The sequence below is a fragment of the Rosa chinensis genome, chromosome 7 (assembly GCF_002994745.2).
Source record: "Rosa chinensis cultivar Old Blush chromosome 7, RchiOBHm-V2, whole genome shotgun sequence".
In the NCBI taxonomy this organism is placed as follows: domain Eukaryota; kingdom Viridiplantae; phylum Streptophyta; class Magnoliopsida; order Rosales; family Rosaceae; genus Rosa; species Rosa chinensis.
In genome coordinates, this window is record NC_037094.1 from 8,574,223 (window position 1) to 8,587,435 (window position 13,213).

Genomic DNA, 13,213 nt, shown 5'->3' on the forward strand with positions numbered 1-13,213 from the left:
CACAGATGGCGCCAATGTTAATGTTTAAGATTGAGCGATGTCCCAAGTCTTTGTTAACGCTGGTCCGATGGGCGGACCGCTACTTGCAACATTCTCAGTGCTTTCACTACCTCTCAAGTAAAATACAAAGCGGCGTCAGAGGGAGACTGCGTTGGGCAGTCTTCTCTTCTCCAATGCCTAAGTAGTCAATGTATTTATGTTGACAGAATAATAGTAGGTAAGTAGTGAATGCGTCATTAATGAGTAGAGAGGAGAGAGGAGAGAACCTTTTATAGGTGGGGAAGAGACTGATCTCTTCCATGTTTTCGATGTGGGACTGATATGCTTCAGTTACCACTTTCTGGAGCTTCTGATGCCATCTTGACGCTGCGCGTCGGCGGTGCTCCGGGGGTGAGCCAGGGCTCAGGCAGTAGCCTGCTTGGTTGTGTTTCCGTAGGTCCCTCCGCTGATGGGAGTTGGTACCACTGGCGATAGCATGAGCTTGGCAAATGCTCATGTAAGTACATATATATATATATATATATATATATATATATAAGCCCCGTTTTTGTTTAACTTGTTTCGGGTATATATAGGCAAAATTTCTAAGACTATGATTGTCTTTCTTGTTACATCAAGAGAATGTATAACTTTTTCTCTGCATTGCAATTCTATATATTTGTTGTAGTTAGAATGGTGTTTGATTATAGAGTGATTTGGGGGGGGGGGGGGGGGGGGGGCACTACTACAAAAATGCATCACACAACGGTGTATAACTGTTGTCCCAAGAGCAAAGTTTTGTCCCAAGTGCATCACAACACTCAAACGACGGTGAATCACCGTTGTGTGGAGATCATAGGGTCGACGCAGAAGATAGAACCGTTGTCCCAAATCTGCCCATGCCGATGCCAGAAATTGGATGCGTCGCATCCAATTTGTTGATTCAATGGCTACTCACACAACAGAATTAAGTTTCCAGCTGATGTTGGTTGTCTAATCAAACAACAAAAATATTATGACCTGTTTTTGGATAATCTTTACTACTACAAATATTTGTATATAACTGTGGTGTGATAGTTGTAATTATATTTGCGACCAACCAATGGTAGTTGTGTGATTCAAAAGAAACATGTACTCATACAACATAATTTACGAACCGTTGTTTGTTCATTATCGATTATTTGCTTAAAATATTTGCACAAAAATAATGCTCCAAATATATTTGTATAGAAACAATGCTCCAATATATATGTAAATTATCCATACACTCAAGTTTCTAGACCATAAAACCAACAAAGAAAGCATCCTAACTGCACCATTTCAAACCATCTTGTGCACTATATACTAATTTGCATCACCTCCAAGCTTGTTGTGAAGCTTTGCAAGTGGCACACTGCAGCAGAAGAGAATGATACAGTACCTGCATGTAATGGAAAAATAAATCAGTACTAGCAATTTTAATCAAGTATAAAACCAAGACATGATTTGTGCTTTACAAAACAAATCTGGATCAGTGGTAGTGAAAGAATAAAAGGCTATACCTCATCCTTGTGACCAGCCAATGCCTTTGCCAAAGCATTAACTTCAACAATTTTCTGGGCAGCAAAGGGAGCCATGATTTGATTTCATTGTCAGCTTAGTCTCATTAACAAGATCAACAGGGTATGAAGAAGAGAGCAGGAGGTAGAGACGACAAGGTGGTCTGCAAGGAACAGATAAATAATTAATGAAATGCACTTTCTTGTCATCATTTACCCAAAGCTGCATAAAATTTGAATACCTTTGCCAACAATGCCTTCAAGAGCCTGCAATGTACTTAGGGAAGTAGAGAGATCATTAGCCCAAATGTTACTTCGATCCATCAACCAATCTAGCAAAGAGGTACTTTCCTTTAGCGAAAATGTCTTTTCAACACCCTTTGCTGGTTTGGACTTTGGACAGCAACAAGTAGGACACTGGACCAAAAAGAACTAGGACTGTATCCACTCCAAGTTGCAAAAGATTGAAAAATTACAAACAGTTCTGAAAATATTTATAATTGAAATGCAAATTGATAAGTAGGATTGCCTTTCAGATATTCACCACACATAGCATATATTCTAAACCAAAACCCAAGATTGCCCATCAGACATTAACCAATATATAATTTTCCTTGATCACATGCAGAACAATGAATAAAAAATAATCATTAACACACACCACTTTAGCCTCCTTGTATTCCTTAAGAGCCTTATGAGAAGCATATAAGAATTTGACGTCAGGACCCAACTCGGGGACAATGAAATGGCTGTATCAATACATTAGGCAAAGTCAGCATTGATAATTCTAATTCATAATATTTGGAAGAAATAAAAGTGTAGAAAAGGATAGGATCACGTACTAGTTGGTATATATCGAACCATTTGGTCATTGACTTGGCTCATAAACTCTCGCAAGCGTACGAATCGTTGTCAAGTAAGGGAAATATTAAAACCTTGATTATCGTACCTCGGGGATTAGGTGTTGGACCTAACCGGGGTAATTGGCGCTAGAATATAACTTAAAAGCATACAATGAAAAATAAAAATATAATAAAGTAAAATAATATTCACAAGGCACCAAGTCTCGGTAATGCTCGGCTTAGCTCACACTAAGCCTAATCAAAGCCACTAACTTATAGCCCAAATGAGTTATGCACAATGGAAGGTAGAATTTTATTTGGGAGTTTTGAATTGTGAATTAACTAAATTAAATGCAAACTAAAATAAAAGCAAACAACTAATTATCAAGCAAGAAATTAAAATTCGGATTTCAAATTAATGGGAACATGGGAGTGTCGGGTGATCCACACTAACTATCTTGTAAACATCGATGCCTATTTCACAAATGCATGCATTTTCTATATGTGTCAAGTCCCGTATCTAGTACCGGTTAAGGCTACTAAATCAATTATCCTTTCGGTGTATTGATTATGTCGTTAAGGCTACTAAATCAATTATCCTTTGGGTGTATTGATTATGTCGGTTAAAGCCACAATCAACTCTCTAATTTGTGCATTACGCCGGTTAAGGCCGTAATATCCAAAATTAGAGGCCTAGAGAGCAAGATAATAGAGACCCAAGCAAGCTTAGCTACAATTAAGCTAGCTAATGGTCACCACACTTAAATCCTAGATGCAACAAGACTAATAAGTTGTCAATTTATCAATCTATTCATCACAATTGCCCACAACATAATTTCAAAGGTGACAAAACCTAGAAACATGCTTCTAAGGACCAACAAATTCGGATTTAAAGCATACACAATGGAAATTGCATTTATTAAGAGTAAAGCAACAATATTGTTACAAGATGAGTTAGGGCTTCAAACCCTAACTCCCAAAATTGAACTACTCACAACTCATTATCAAATACATAAGAAATTAAGAGAAATAATAGAGGAGAGATGGAATACAAGCGAGACTCACAATTTGTTATAGGCAAATATGAACCCAACTTGAAATTAAGCCCATACTCTTTACCAAGTCAAAATCCCTTTGTGGTGATGAATCATTGATGATGTAGAGTGAGAGCCCATTAATTTTTCCTTAAAATTTCTTGAGAAAAATGGTTGAGAATGGAATTGGAAAGTGAGAGAAATAGGAGACTAGAGAGGGAGGTGGGTCGCGGCTATGTTGGAGGAGAGGATGGAAAATCTGGGGTTCGAATGGGGTGTGCGGCCACTACTGTAGGGTTGGTGAGAATAGAGAATGATGGGATATATGTATGGAGAGAGGAGAGAATTGGTGGCTGCTGCTTTCGTAACTAAGAGGAAAGGATGGGATGGGGGCTGCCATGTGGCAGCATGGGAGTGGACAAGGGGAAAGAGAGGGATGGTCTGGCCCTCTAGCACATGGTAGCCTTCAATTAACAAGCAAGCAATTAAGGTTTAATTGCTACACGGGACATTTGGCTGAGCATGATTAATTAATCTCTTAATTAATTAATACAATGGTTAATTATTCAAATAATTATTTAATACAACTTTTTCTTTGCTTCAATTTTCTTCTTCTTCTCTTGCTTTTTCCGAGCTCAAACCAATGATTTTCACATATTTGCTTAGGGCATTGACTCGCTGACCATTGTTGTTGACTTTTTGTCGATAACTCCGATTAGCTCTATTTTTGCTCAACTTCGTCTGAAATCCATAATTTCACTTATTTACTACAAAATAAATAAAAATGAATTAATTACATATTAATTGCCTTGATGATTTACTCATTTCTAGTGTTTTAGATACAATTACATACATAGCAATGCGTGTAATCAGTTATTTCCATAGCAGGAACTGAGGCCACTCATACACTCACTATGACCATCTCAGCACCAAGACAAAGCTAAACTCTCCATCCAAATATTGCAAGGAGCACTCATATACTCACTATCCTAAAACACAAGAAGAAACACTTGCAGAGTCAGTAACAAATGTGCATTGCTCACATCTCAAAAAGCCAAAAAAAAAAAAAAGTAGCATTCTTGATTTTCAAATCAGTAATTGTATCAAGAGGACATTCAATTTTCACTATCTCTCTTTCACGCTTGTCATTCTATAGCTTGACCTCTATTTTACTAATGTATATACCGATACAAAAGCTCTTAGGTATGAGATTGAAGAAAAAATGCATATAGAGAAGAGGACAGGACACACACAAAGAACTTTATTCACTGAAGAAAAACTCACATATAGAGCAAACAAAGGAAAGTATGAAACTTTATCACACACTCAATAACAGAAAGACAAAGACAGAAAGTATAGATACCAGATACCATAAAAATCAGTGAATTATTATAATGATATATTTTGATTATGAAAAAAATTACACACATACATATACTGTTATACATATATAATTCTTACAAAGAGTTATTTGACTCAGCAAAATAGAAAGAGACATAGAGCTATACATTTCAAAGAAGAGAGATCATGTAGATACATATTAAAGCATCAAAGTCAAAATACTGCGAGAAATATAATAAAGCAGCCCAACATGTACCAATAATAGAGCACAGAGCTACAAAGAAATGATAACAGGTCCACATTTTGATAATAGCAAATCAATTAAACTTGCTCTGTAAAATAAGGTTTCACACAAATTTTCAACCAAAGTAAGCAAAAGGGAACTCATATCCAATCACAACTCACCTAACTAACAACTCCCATATCTAAGCACCTTGCTGTTGATGATGTGAGGTAACATTTTCACACAACTTCTTAGCAAGTACATAGCTAAGTGAAGGATATGTGTATTAAATAAATTCAAGGGAGCTTTTGTCAATAAAACCTAATTGCTTTTACTTCAGAACAGAAAAAAAAATGGTAGCTGCAGGACCTTCTATTCCCCAAAGCCATACACACAATTCAAAAGACTACAAGTTCATTAGAGGTACGCTCTATGCATGACCCTTCTGTTCCTATAAATCTTAGGAAATAACAGTTAATATTTTACAAAAAACATATTTAATTAACAAAAGTATAACACGAGGGACAAGAAGTTCCCTAAAAAATATAGCATGTCATAATCAACAAGAGTAGTTCATTAAGCATGTTGTATTCAGACCAACCCCAAAACTGCATGGACCAAATGATGCTCTAACACAATGCATACCGTGCATACAATCTTATTAGAATTAAATTCAAGTTTCTAGCCAAAGGAATTAAAATAAATGGCAGCAAAAGGAAAGGGGAAAATTCACAGTACCCTTCCTTATAATGAGATACTGCACGGTACAAGAAATTCAAACTCATTCTACATTAGAAACAAGATATAGCAAGGTTTACCTCATCCACACAAAGACGTGATGATTCCTTCGCAAGCTCTAAGTCACCTTTTATTAATGACACCACTATAATTATAAGCAACTGCCACACACACTATTGGTGACAAATTTGGGCCAAAGGCCACATATGTGTGTGTCCAAGAGCCATTGCCACATTGTAGCCACGTTTCTTTGGGTCAGTGCTCTGTGGGCCGGTTGCTTTGGCAAGAATACCCACGCTTCACTCTCTACGTGACTTGTTTCTCATTTTTGACATGACTGGTCCCATTTCTTTATATAAAATGTTGGGGGCTGAAGTTAGTATTATATTATTCTAGTATGGTCACACTTATGCTGGGTTCGTGTCTTCATCAATACAAATATTAAAAAAAAAATTATTAAAATGAATTCTCAATATCTGAAATTTTTTTTGGTACATATAATGAAAATCCAATATCTGTGTATTGAATATACAACAATAATTTCCTATATTGTAAAAATCAACTAAATAGATAAATAAATCTTCCTATGCAAACTTTAGTACATCAATAGTGTTATACTTCTCTAAATACTAACCAACAAACCAAATGGCTTATGACCTCAACTTCTCCCAGGCTCCAACTACAGCTCTAACATGAACTGAAAATTTTATACATAAGTAGATCTGTAATCTCTACATACCATATACTAATTGACCTTGCCTTAACTTCTCTTTGTCTTGAACACCAGTTCAGGCTCTTCAAAATTCAACATGGAAGCTGGATACTCTAAGTTGGACTTGATATAAATTATCCTGATACATAAATAATAAAAGATAGCGTATCAAATAGGTATCAACTCCAAGCACACAAATTATATATATTGTTTAAAACAGCAATACTATATATATGCTAGAATTATAGCTAGTTAGGTTACCTTCTCAGTGAGTAACGTATTCTTGTGTGCTCCCGTGCTTAAGGTTTGTTCTATCATATGCTTTTGTAGCTGCCTGTTCGAAACGATAACCTCTTAACACATTATGTCTGAGAAAAGATTAAATACAAATAACAATGGTGTAGGACAGTTTACAATGACTAATTTGAACATAGGAAGAAAAAAAACTCACTAACCCAATTAACTGATACTATAGTTTGATCGAGACATGCAGCAATAGCAGAAATTCACCGTTTGGAACATGAATACGTTGATTAGTCTAACAAGCATATGAGATGCGGTTGATTAGTCAGTGGCATTGAATCATCTTCAATTCACAAATTTAAATTGTTTCAATGTTGTCATTTTTCTTGGATTTAACAAGTAATAAGCAACATGAACTGAATTTCCCTTGAAGCCATATGATCAAAGTCATCAAACACAAGAACTTTGATGGTAGAGCAGTAAACTATCACAAGTTTATAACATAAGGCTAAGCTTGTAGGTTTTGGTAAAACTAATTTATCCTAGAAATGCAAATGACAATAATTGTAATGTAGTTATTAGCATTTCAGTACCATGGTTTATAGAAAAGTATCTGAGGTTTGATGGCTATTTTATCATCAACTATCCAAGTTCCTGCACAGTTGACAGAGTTTACCAAATCCCTCTCCAAGCCTAGAAACTCTAGTCAATAATATACGAAACACTATAGTGTAGATCGATAAAATACTAGAGATACATTTTCAATACAAATGAAAACTATAATGAGTCAAAGAGATGTCTCATATTTTGGGATTTCATCAAGTGTTCCCAGTCCAGTCAATTAATGACAAATAATGTGTAGCTATAACATAAATTTACCTGCTTGAGAAAGTAACAAATCTTTCTCTTCTCTTGTTCGTCGTTTCCTGAAGTTCTTAAATCCATATTACTGACTGCAAAATAAGCATAAATTGTAATTTAATAAAATGCTAAACGAAAGATATATATGCCAAGTCCTCCAAGAACTGAAAAAATGAAAGTAGAACCATGATGATGATTGGAGGAGGGGTTGGCATATTTCAGTTTTTTGTTGCAGCTAGATCATATGCTGTTGCAGCTTTCTGTTCCATATCCTGAAGATCTGAACTTGTAGAAGTTAAACCTTATAAAGCGCCTAGTCCAATAAACAATCGTTTTCATTAAAAATTCAATAAAATCAAAGCATCAGATACCAAATACCCAAAAAAAAACTAGATCAGAAGATAGTTGCTTGATCGATGTGGTTTTCCCTACTTGCAATCAAAAAAGACAACCTAATATCGATTACCAACCAGGACATGAGAATCTAACAATTGAAATAGAGGCACCAAAAAAAAAGGAGCTCCTCACCAGAAAAGAGATCATTGGTTGGTGACTGATAAGTAGTTCGGAATGTTGATGGAGTGCCATAGAAATGGATTCAGATGGGTTGATGGGTAGATCTAAGAGGAAATATGGCACTAGATTCAACACAGGCAAAAACAGAGATAGAGAGAGAGAGAGATGTTTTACAGAATAGATCTATAATTTGATATAGTGAGAGAAGGCTTTCTTTAGCTTCCTCCAATTTTAATTATTATTATTTTGAGGCATACAGATGTCACCCATTCGTTACTCTCATTGTAAAATAAATAAAAAACAACACCCACTCATGAAGTTTAATAATAAAAAAAACACTCACTCAATAAGAAAATAATAGAAATTGTAAAAAAAAAATTATGAAAATTGGGTCCAGTCACTGTTTCTAATAAAGAAGACTTTCATAAATATAAAATAATACATAGCAACCCATAATGGTTTGTGCGTGGGAGCTATAGACCCCAACTTGTTCAACAACAGTGGGTATGACTCCATTATCCACCATTCCTTCATTTTGTGGCAATATTTATGTGGCTGTTGCCCACAATTGTTGTGGTGTGACCTCAAACCTTCTTAAGGAGATATGAGATAAGGCTAATAACCATCTGCTTCCAACACAATCTGATAAAGAATCATGGCACGCGAAAAGATCATGTGAATTCAGAAGAAAATTGAACATGTGAGTAAAATGAGAAAAGACAAAGACAAACCACACCCTTTTCACATTGTTGATATCAAAATGTCAATCCAAGGGTAGTTGCTTTATTCTATTAAGCATGCAGAATATTGATAACATAGTTAAGCAATAGCCTACACCTAAATAACAATTTAGTTACCAAGCAATATGAACTGAGCCAAAAAAAAAAAAGACAAAAAAACAAAACAAAACTAACAATCAAGAAGCTACCTAGTAGCGACACCATAAATCTCAAACGATTTGAACTAAATAGAAGCCCAATTGAACCCTAAGAATTGAATTAAACCTAACTAGATACTAAGCTAATCCCTAAATTGTACCTAATCAACTAAGAGAAACGCTTACAACAAATTGATGAACATGGCAAGAGGCTTCAGCATTCCTACACTGGAGAAAAAAATTATGACTCGAGAAGGAGGAGAGAGAAAGTGGATCTCTATCTCCTCGGTCACAGATATTCGACCACGGCCATGCACTCACCGCAGCCACCATCTTCCTCGCCTGCCTCCAACGAGTCTACTCCAGGTCGCACGTCCTCCGGCCATGCTTGAAGCATCGCTATTACGAGGGAGATGTTGTTGAAGTTGTGATGAGATTTGGAGATCGGAGTAGAGGTTGAGAGAATTGGGGGTGGCGTTGGTGAAGCAGAGAGCAGCAATGAAGGAGATTTGGGTCGGTATATCGGGGAAGCGAGGAGCTATACTGAGAGAGAGAGGCTTAGGCTTAGCGTTTTGACCATTTTACAGAGGCAAATCCTCAGCAAATACTCTTCGAGCTTTGTTCCAAGATTTGAAGAAACGAAACGGTGGACGACAGATGATGGCGGACGTTGTCAAATCTCACCACTACTACAAAAAGGTCATCAGACGACGGTGGATTTCTGTTGTCTGATGACCAAGCTCACCGTGGTCTAAGTGAGTGTTGTGTGATTGAAAAATCAGACAACGGTGATTTCACCGTTGTGTGATAATAGTTTGCTCAACAGAAATACTTATTTTCGTTGTGTGAGTTCTGCGCAGCATGTGCCTGGCATGGCATGCGCGGCGATGCCTCGGCACATTCAGACAACAGAAGAAAGAATTCACTGTTGTGTGAGATTCATAACACACAACAGATATAACTCATTCTTTGTTGTCTGAGATTCATAACACACAACAGATATTACTCATTCTTTGTTGTCTGAGATATGTAATACACAACAGATATTACTCATTCTTTGTTGTCTGAGATTAATAACACACAACTGAAGTGAAATTATATCTCTTGTCTGTTGATTACTCAGACAACGGAGATGATTTCATTTCTGTTGTGTGTTATGAATCTCACACAACAGAACTTTATTTTCTTTTGTTGTTGGTTGTTACTTCACACAACTACTCTATTTGGTTTCTGTTGTGTGTTATGAATCTCACACAACAGAACTTTGTTTCTTTTGTTGTTGGTTGTTTGTTCACACAACTATTCTATTTGGTTTCTGTTGTGTGTTATGAATCTCACACAACAGAACTTCGTTTCTTTTGTTGTTGGTTGTTAGTTCACACAACTACTCTATTTGGTTAGCTGTAGTGTGAATATTGTAATCAAATTGAGTAACAAACCAGTGACTATTGGACAGTATTTACCACATCAAAAGTACTCAAATCCATATCATTCCATTACCATTTTTCAAACATCCATACATTCAAAACGACATTCAAAACGATATACTCAAATCCTTCAGTATAGTTAACTTCAACAAACTTTGGGATGTAAGGTTCTCTCTCAACAGGAAAAGAAGAGAAACCAAACTTATCCGTAGAAGAGGATGAAACTGATGATGAATTCCACTCTACATATCCTCCTACCTCATTATGTAGATGAACCTCTGAATCAAATCTCACGGGGTCATTCCTGAATGCAGCTGCAAAGGAAAGAAGGCAAAGTTCATTGACATCATCAAGCAGTTCATTTGATATGGCAATTAGCATGTCCTTCATTTCTTGCAAGTGATTTGCAGCTTCTGGGCAAAGTCCTATCTGCATTAGATTCAAGGATTGTGTGCTTATCAAGTTGAGTACAGAATTAGATGGAGGCGCAAAACAGAAACTAAATCATATGGATACCTTAATAGCTCAAGACATTGTGAATCACATTCTAAAAACTATTAAATACTGGGAACAGATAGATGCAAATAGTGCAAAAGAACCAATGCTATGAGAGTCAAACCTACAATCAAATGTTATATACCACTGAACCAATGCTTTTATCAAACCAGTAACCTAATTCATACCTACATTAACACATCACCAGGACATCAGAAAACATTCCAATTTATCACAATTGCTTTTATATCGATCCTTGTATAGTTTCAACATTGAGATGCTTTGATGGAGACAATATATGGCCTATGACATATTGATCTATCCACAAAAAAAAGGAAAAAGAGAGACTGTATACAATTCATACGAGACACAGCTGTAGGGTTTTGATCAACTAAACCAGAGAATCAGATATTCTATTCATCACAAGCAACTAACTTGGAGTTACAGAGAAATGACCAAAGGACGTTACTTGGTGCAACTAACTTGAAGTTACAGAGAAATGACCAAAGGACATTCCTTGGTGCAACTATCTATTAGTGCACCTGCCATTCGCGAACACTCAGGAGTAGGTTAGACTGGGGATTAAGAGAAGTTATTAATATCAGCCAGACATTGATTACTTTGCAACATGTAGATTGATCACATAATAAGGGGACCATGCACACTCTAACAGAACCGCACAACATAGAAGCCTGACTTGTTTGATAGCATGAGCACGGTTCTGATGCATGATAGCATGGTTCTGATGACTGATGAATTGAAGCTCTATACTAGAAGGCTATAAGCTGATAGCAGTAAAATCTCCAGACCCATGTCCACATAAACCTTCCTCTATAAAACCAAAAGATTTCAGAACTCAGATAAACAGAGGGTACGGTCTTAACATCTAATCTAAATGGTTGGAACTACGTACCATTTGGCCACGAGTCTTCTGCATCATGAGAGGAGGCATTCATAAGGGGTTACATATCCGGTTATTTGTGATCTTGAAATAAGAACATTGTTAGGTATCATTTGGAAGATACACATAAGACTAGCGAACTCTCTCCCTAAAATTAACATAAATTGACTATCCAAATGCAGCGTATCAAATATTATACTTAATATATCAAGACTTTGAATTGGATCAGAGTTCCAAGAATTATTCAACCATTCTAGAATCCATATTGTTCTCATCAGAACAGAATTATGAGAAGGAGATAATTACTCTTTGCAGCTAGCTTCTTCATTATCAACATCGTACCTCACAGCCCAACCATGTGCAACTTTTGGAAATATCTTCACGTAGCTATCAACCTATAGTTAAGAGAATAAAGTTGGTCAAGGGAGTTTTGAATGAAAAGATTGAAATTTGACAACAATTGGTAACCCAGTTAAACCAAAATGCAAAACACTAGATAGATTGCAAATGAATGTACTAAATTCAATACATTGGAGAGAGATTTGAAATACTATATGCAATTGTGCAAGAAATGATCTAAAATTCTTTTCTTTTCTTCTTCCTTATTTTTTCCCTTCTAATTCAAATATTAATATATGGCTATATGATATTATTGTCAAACTACATTATATCCCTAGATATGGAATTACTACTTCCAAATAGTCCCAGCTCTTAGACTAAATGCACTTTAATTAATGTAGGATGAGCAGCTTCAAGTCTTCAACATGGAACAAATTCCTAATAAAAAATAAAAAATAAAAAGAAGGCCTCTGCACCTCGGGTTTAGCATATCTCATCAAACTTTCACGAGTTATGGTGGAGAGTGGCTGTCAAACTCAGCTTCTAGTATGGCAATTGGAGATTTAACCCCTGTTGATCAAAGAAAAGCATTTACCATTTAGTGTGGCAAAATTGTGAGAATAATAATGTCATAATTGCAATAACAGTGACCTGTGAAGGGTATTGTTTTCTCAGCAAATGATAGCTAAACAATTGTCAAGCAATATAGGATGCACTGTAAACATAGCATTCTCAAGACCTCAACCAAACCGTCAAACGAAACAGTCAAGTGACTGACTATAACATGAATGGCACCGGTTGATCCCGAATTCCATGATGGAGTACAACATTTCCAGCTACTATTAGACTGATCTTGGTGAGTAGTACTGAACCCTTTTTTGATAATATGACTCATGATCATGGATCAAGTTCTTATTCTAGGTATGACAAGCCAAGCACTGGAACTTACTTGAGTATGATTCAATTTCATATTATCATGCTCGTCATTCCAACTGACTTGGTCAAGTACTAATATACATCCATTACATAGTACTTGCAATTTCATTCGCAAGTGCTTAAGACAGACACTGCTGTCACCTGGTTTTGTAATGTCTTATTTCTGTGCAAGTTCAATGAATTGATTCATATAAATATGATCCTGCTGTTC

The 13,213-nt window shown here is 36.1% G+C and overlaps 2 long non-coding RNA genes across 5 annotated transcripts; both read right to left on the minus strand.

Annotated features, from left to right (window-relative positions):
• Positions 1 to 1,206: 1,206 nt before the first annotated feature.
• On the minus strand, positions 1,207 to 2,511 carry LOC112176072. The gene is made up of 5 exons (XR_002926776.2): positions 2,360 to 2,511; positions 2,179 to 2,266; positions 1,760 to 1,955; positions 1,521 to 1,681; positions 1,207 to 1,399 (listed from the first exon to the last, which is right to left on the minus strand). It is a non-coding gene; the product is annotated as an uncharacterized LOC112176072 (long non-coding RNA).
• A 3,665-nt stretch (positions 2,512 to 6,176) lies between these two features.
• Positions 6,177 to 8,214, minus strand: LOC112180473. 4 transcript variants are annotated; one of them, XR_005804096.1, is made up of 6 exons: positions 8,040 to 8,214; positions 7,697 to 7,824; positions 7,530 to 7,603; positions 6,863 to 6,945; positions 6,669 to 6,741; positions 6,177 to 6,546 (listed from the first exon to the last, which is right to left on the minus strand). It is a non-coding gene; the product is annotated as an uncharacterized LOC112180473 (long non-coding RNA). The 4 variants fall into 4 exon arrangements; XR_002928305.2 differs by lacking the exon at positions 6,863 to 6,945; XR_005804095.1 differs by having other exon boundaries at positions 7,530 to 7,824.
• Between the last annotated feature and the right edge of the window lie 4,999 nt (positions 8,215 to 13,213).